Consider the following 7289-nt stretch of genomic DNA (forward strand, 5'->3'; position numbering starts at 1 on the left):
AAAAAAAATAAAATCAGTTTATTATTTTTTTATATAAAAAAAGTAAAAATAAAATATTTTTAAATCAATATTTTTATATTCCCGACTCTGGCGTCAGTGAATAGAAAGATCAAATAAAAAAAAAATTATGCATATATATATTTTTATGTAATTAAGTAAAAGAGAAATACAATACAATAAAATAAATTATTACCTTTATTCCTGACTTGGCGTTAGTGAATAAACTTATAATTTTATTTTATTTTTATTTTATTTTTATTTTTTTCCTAATTTTATTTTTTGTGAAATTAAACAAAGTTCAATGAAATAAATTTAAATTTTTATTCTGACTCTAGCTTTAATGAATAAAAACAAAAAAAATTATTTATAAAAAAAATTTGATGAAAAAAATGATGAAAAAAAGTAAATGAAGAATGAATTAAAATTTGAGTTAATGGCATTGGTAATATGACATGCTTATCGATGGAGTTATTGATGGAAATATGCTGATAATTTTTTTGTGGCACGCTTTTTCCATATATAAATCCATTAGTGAGTTTAATTAGGGATGAAATTACTGACATAATAGAAATCACCAAAGATAAGTTTTTTTGGCAAACAATATCCGTCTGTGTTTCCATCAGGAATATTTTTTCTGATAAAATCAATATCTTAATATTGACGGGATGATTCGTTGGTAATATGTAAAATTTTAGTAGTGATGCATGCATACATGTATTGACCCACGATATATTCAATTTCATTTCATACACACATATAAAAGAACAATGGAGTGTGTTAAAGTACCATTTCAACCCAATAGCTTAAGCTGTTAAGTGAGATACTAAAATATGATTGATATTGTTTTCTAATACACCCTCTCAAGTGAAAACTCTTTTGACTTGAAACATGCATTTTCTCAAATTACAATGTGCTTAATTTTTATCAAATAAAGAGAGATTGTGAAATTCGATTTATCAAATAAATAGAGATTGTGAAATTCAAACTTGTGACTACTTGGTCATCAAGACTCTAATATTATGTCAAAGAACTATCTCAACTTAATAGTTTAAGTTAACAGATAAGATACCAATATATGATTTATATTATTTTCTAATAGAGTGATATCTTGATTCTTCATGAAATCACTACAATATTTCACAATTTTACCGATAAAAATATTATGTCGGTCTGTAATTCAGCGTTTAACAATAATTTTTTTACTGAAGACATCGCTGATAAAAAACATCTGTAGGCTTTACTTTCATCGATAATACCTCATTCGGTCGCTAAATCAATTAGTAAAAAAAACATTTGCCGATTGTTTTACAGACGGACATTGCGTGACAAAAAAAAGTTTCCCGCTTGAAAAATACCAATTGACGTGTTCCGTCGGTGATTATATGAAATATTGATGGAATAGGCTGTCAGTAACATTGGCGGTAAGTGTGTAAAATATCGACCACATATATCCGTCTGTATATTCATCGGTGATTATAACAGCTACTATGAAATGTCAACAGACTAAGTTCATTTGAAAATTTATCGGTATGATTGACAAATACCGACGGTGATAGTTCGTTGGCAAAACCTCCTAGGATTCTTTTTAAATATGCTTTTAAAACATTATTTAGAATACATAATATTATATAAATTAATAGTAAAAAAAACAATGATGCAAATAAATTTTTTATTAAACATTAAAAAAAATAAAGTTAAATAATTTTCATTACAACTAAATGTGTTTCAAAAAAATATTAAATTAACTATTAAAGTTAAATAATATTCATTACAAATTAACATAATGGTGAAGCTGGAGGAGGAGGAGGAGGCTAGCTGTTATACGGTCAAAAAGAAAGAGGCCCACATGTATCACCACTCTATGATGCCATGTTCTTGACCATTTAGCAAAGCTGTTCATGATCCGCTTTGAGTTGCATATACTCCGTTGACAGGTAGTCATATTTTTCGGTGAGATAAGCCGTGTGTTGCTGCAAGGCCATGAACTTTTTAGATTGGGTGCTCGATACTGATTGAGTGCTCCTAACATTTAAAAAACTACGGGCCACCCACAAGTCTTTGACCGTAGTGTTAGAGAGCCTGTACACTCAATTTTTATTAGGTTCACCGGATGATCCAACCTCTATCCATAAATTTGGATTGAAATCCAAATAGGTTGAAGGATTGTCTCCATATCTCTTTCTCAAACGACTATTATAGGTCTCTTAAAAATGAAAAAAGTAATCATTATATTCAATTCAATACAAATAATAACTTACAAAATAAAATGATTGAACAAACATATTACAAAGTATTGAGCACGGTTGTCAATGAACTGTTGCGTCCCTTTTTAGCGGTCTTAACTTCGCACATGTTTCTCAACAAAAAGCTCCGTTGGGCTCGGTTTTTTTACCTTTTTTATGTTTCTTATAAAAAATCATATAACCTACTTCCATAGCAAGAAATTAGATTTTGAAACATAATTTTTTTCTCAAAAAAATGTTGTATTGTTTTCGATGTTACCTAATTGCCGCCTGATTTTTCCACATTCTCCTTACAACAGTGTCTTGCGCACTGTCCCAATCGAATTTGTCCTATATATAAATAATTAATTTTAAATAAAAATAATAATTTATTTATAATTATATCAATAATTTATTAGAAATAAGCTGGAAATTAAAAATTAACACCAACCTTAAATCTATCAAACCATGCATCGATTTTAGGTATCCATTTAGGATGTTTGAATACCCAACTCCATTAAAATAATGGAATCTCCATCAATGATTTAAATGCCGATGATATTACTCAGGTGGCCTTAATGTTTGTGAACTTGAAAATAAATTGAATTAATGAAATTTTGATTAATTGTTCATAAATTATGTTAGAATTGAACTTAATGTTTGTGAACTTGAAAATAAATTGAATTAATGAAATTTTGATTAATTGTTCATAAATTATGTTAGAATTGAAAAAAAAACTAAAACTTTAAGAAACTTACATTGAAAGGTCGTCCTTCTAATATGTCTCGTACTTACAGGTGAATTGATTATGCTGTAAAGGCACATCGCATCTGCGCTGTGAAACTTCGCTGAAAGAGGCAACATCGGTTAAAGACGCAAGTGCCTCTTCTTGAGAGGCACCTATGGATATATCATCCTCGCTGCTAGAAGAACTAGCTGCGACCATACGTGAGCGATGAGCTATAGATTTCATTCTATGCATCTACATAATTTTATATGAATAATTATATAATTAAATTTGAATGTTAAAAAAATTCAACAACACCTTCCCTATACTGAAGACTATCCAAATTCACAAACCTAGAAATATTGACAATAACCACAACCAATTGACCTTATCTATCCTAATATTGTATATAACATAACGTCTTGTAATACAACAATAAAGTATATTCAATAAATTCAAAAAAATCTAGACTAACAATTAAAATGAATGAAAATAATTAAACACAAAAAAATAGAGTAAAATTACTAATTATTCTAACATATTCAATTACTAAGTCTAACGTAAATTCAACATTAATAACTACAATTCAACAAATTATTCAATTATTATGGCAATACAACAATAAAATATATTCAATATATTCAAAAAAACACAACTCATGCAATAATAGAGTAAAATTTCTAATTATTCCAACATATTCAATTACTAATTCTAAGATAAATTCAACATTAACAAAACAATTCAACAAATTAATTAATTATTATGGCTATAAAACAATAAAATATATTCAATAAATTAAAAAAAAATATAGACTTTATGAATGAAATTTGCTGACCTTAATAATGTGTTTATTTCAAAACTTTATCTACATTACAAAAATACACCAAAACAAAAAACATAACAAAAATGAAAATAGCTAAAATAAAGAAAAAAAGTACTTAAAGTAAAATGAAATAGAGGAAACACATACCTTTTAATTTGATGAAGATTCAATTAGAGATTACAAGCCAAACAAAAAAAATATTTAAGGAAATGAGAGGGAAAAAATCAAAACTTAGAGAGGATTCACGAAGCAGATGAAAAAAATGAGCTAAAGGGGCGGTCCCTAAGATTTAAGCGCAATTTTACCGATGACTTCATTGACAAAAAAAAAATATTTTAAATTATTCCATTTGTGAAGTTTTGAAAATCCGTCGATAAATTTTGAATTTCACTTCATCGTTTTTAATTACCCTCCATATTTTTCACAGTCTGTCGGCAATTCTGTCGGCAACTTTACGTGGTCAGAGATGCATTTAATGTACCGCCCTTTGAAATTCACACAGTTCGTCAGTTATTTTGTTGGTAATAGTGACCTGTCAATAACATACCGGCGGATTGGAATCCATCTGCCAATTTGTTGGTGATTGTGGCATTTGCAGTAATTATTTTTTAACTCTCTGTGAAATGTCGACAGACAACATTTCATCCCCAAAGTCATCAGTAATTATGGCATTTTAGGTGATTATTTTTCAACTCTTTGTGAAATACCGATGGATTTAATTCCGTCTGCAAAGGCATCAGTAATGATGGTATTTCAAGTAATTAATTTTCAACTCTCTGTGAATTGCCGACGGACCTTAGTCCGTTGGCATGGACATCGGTGATAGTGCATTGTACAAGAAAGATTATATTTGTGTTGCTTATTTTTGCAAACACTTAAATGATAAATTATCCATCGCACAAAACAATAACAACAATGCTTAAACAATACATAAACCTATAAAATAAATATTTCATGTTACAACATATATCATCCATAATATATATTACATGAAAAAAATATTATAAAGTCAACACCTTTATTACAATCTTTGATATGGATATCATTATTTTCATCGACATTTGCTTGTCCGCTAGAGCTCAAAACAATATTCAACTCCTCTACGTCAACATCAACAAGACTATAATTGAAAACATAAAAAATTGAATTTTCTTCAAAGTCAATTGAATGAGCAACTTGATATGGTTTAACCATCTTTTTAACTTGAAAGACTTCATCTCGTACACTTGTATCTTCGTTCTCATCCTGAACAAGGTCGGCACAACCCTTGAATTTTGTTTTTAAAATGGATAACTAATCCACTCTTGATTGATCCTTTCTAAAGGAAGGAGTATATGTGTAATAAACTTGTTGACATTGCTTTGCGAAAACAAAGACATCATTTACGTTGTGGAGTCTAGCTTTTGAGTTGATTGACTATCATGCAGATCAACTCCGATTCCTCTGTCAGTCGTCTCATACCAATAACATTTGAATAAAAACACTCTATTTTGCTCGCTATGATATTGTATTTCGACGACCTCTTCTAATCTACTATAGTAATCAACTTCTAACTTGCTACTAGTTGATCTCTTAACACAAACACTAGTGTTGTATATCTTTCTTCCATGCCCATATTCTTCACTATGGAACACATATTCATTGACAAAATACCTATTGTAGCACTTAACTTTTTTTTTTCCAGGGTCTACGCTTAGTGAAGACAATGACTTAGCAACACTCCTTCCTATTTGATAAAAATTAAAATGGACCTGTTAAACAAACTATTAATTATTTTAAAACAACACATGTAATTTGATAATTCAATAAAGTTTCAATAATTTACAAACAGATACAATTTTATAAAATCTAAAACAAACCATAACAAGTACAAAATTATACATTCATATACTATAAGTTTGTTTGAGAAATAACAATAAAATATGTACATATACTAAAAAAACAATAAAATTGACATTTAAATGTTAAAATTATAAAGATAGAATTACTTGCAAAAACTGATAAAATTCATCGTTAAATTAAAACACGGATGTTGTGACCCCAAAACTTTAAGAAATATGACTTGTTGTGCTGAGAAGAGGGTTTTTTTTTTTTTTTTGGGGGGGGGGGTGTGAGGCTAGTTGTTTGTAGTAGGGGAGAGTTGAGATGGGGAGAAAAAGGAGAAATAGGGGAGGGTCGGCAGAACAGGCATATATTAACTTTTGCCAACACATTCACCGATATAATTATTTCGTCTATGATTCCAATGGCTATTTTGACGGTAAACAGGGCATGTCACTGTATGGAGATTTCGGTTTGAATCCCTTGGTGATTTTGTTGGCATTTCAAATTGTGAATCAGTCACATCACCATACGGAGCTGCTGTTTTGAATCCCTTAGTGATTCCATCGGTAACATCACCAGCAAAAACCTTCACATCAGCGAACCGTTTTTTTAAATTTTGAATATTTTATCTGTCATTCTATCAGCAAATACCGATCAAATATGTCTGTCAGTATATACTAGTGGAATTATGAATAGAAAAAATACCATCGGTAATTGTGACCTTAAATTATCAAATTACCAACAGAAGTATTTCATCGGTAATGCGTTAGTATTAAATGAATTTCTGGTAGTGAATATGTTTTAATGTTATTTAAACTATTTTTTTTATCTCTTGAAATCTTAGTTTTCTTAATTGGAAATAAAAAAAAGTTGTTGGCAAGTTTTTCAAATTAGAGCCAAACATTTAAAAATCATGCAAACAAATAAAACGGTTTATCAGTAGGTGTTGAAAATTGCTTTCCTTACAAATAAACAACAAGACAATGTAATAAACATGCATGTTCTGTACCCATTCCCACGATGTGATCAACTATCGCTTGTAGAGATTGTGGTTTAACTATTATTTTGTTATTTTTGAAAAAAAAATTTGAAATTTTTTATGTAATTTACATTTTTTTACTATACTAATATCAAAAATCAATTTTAAAATTTTTAAAAATATATTATTTTAATATATTTATAATTAAAAAACATTTTAAAATATAATCTTCATATCACTCCTAAACACTTCCAAACAGAAACTAATCTTTTTTATACCTCTAAAGCATAAATAATAAAAAAAACACACCCTAAAAAGTCTATATGATAATCTATATTTTTATCATAAATCAAAATAAGATGTTTAAAAATATAGTAATAATTATTTTTAAAATATTTTTTGTTTGAAAATATATTAAAATAATATTTTTTAAAAATTAGTTTTTATATTAGCATATTAAAATAATTTAAAAATATATAAAAATTTAATGTTAAGTAAAAATTTAAAATTTAAAATTTCATGAAATTTAAGCGCCAAAAAAACCACCTACGATGAATCTTCATCATTAACTAATTTATGAAAAATTAAAAAAGCATGGCTATCTCCGGCCACAAATATCCATGACATTGGAGAAAAAAGAAATTAATATTCACGCCTTAGCGACTATAAATACTCGGTGAATGAAAGTAGCAAGCTATCATTCTTGCAGACAGC

At 28.3% G+C, this 7289-nt stretch overlaps 1 protein-coding gene across 1 annotated transcript in view; it reads left to right on the forward strand.

Moving 5' to 3' along the window:
• LOC105124332 (2-C-methyl-D-erythritol 2,4-cyclodiphosphate synthase, chloroplastic-like) overlaps nucleotides 1-4955 on the forward strand; it is a 14997-nt gene extending 10042 nt beyond the window's left edge. Inside the window, exon 4 of the transcript XR_842026.1 lies at nucleotides 4945-4955. The gene's annotated coding sequence lies outside the window, so the exon portion shown is untranslated. The remainder of the gene's footprint in view (nucleotides 1-4944) is intronic.
• The last annotated feature ends 2334 nt before the right edge of the window (nucleotides 4956-7289 follow it).

Source organism: Populus euphratica, unplaced genomic scaffold, assembly GCF_000495115.2.
Source record: "Populus euphratica unplaced genomic scaffold, PopEup_1.0 scaffold4.1, whole genome shotgun sequence".
Taxonomy (NCBI): Eukaryota; Viridiplantae; Streptophyta; class Magnoliopsida; order Malpighiales; family Salicaceae; genus Populus; species Populus euphratica.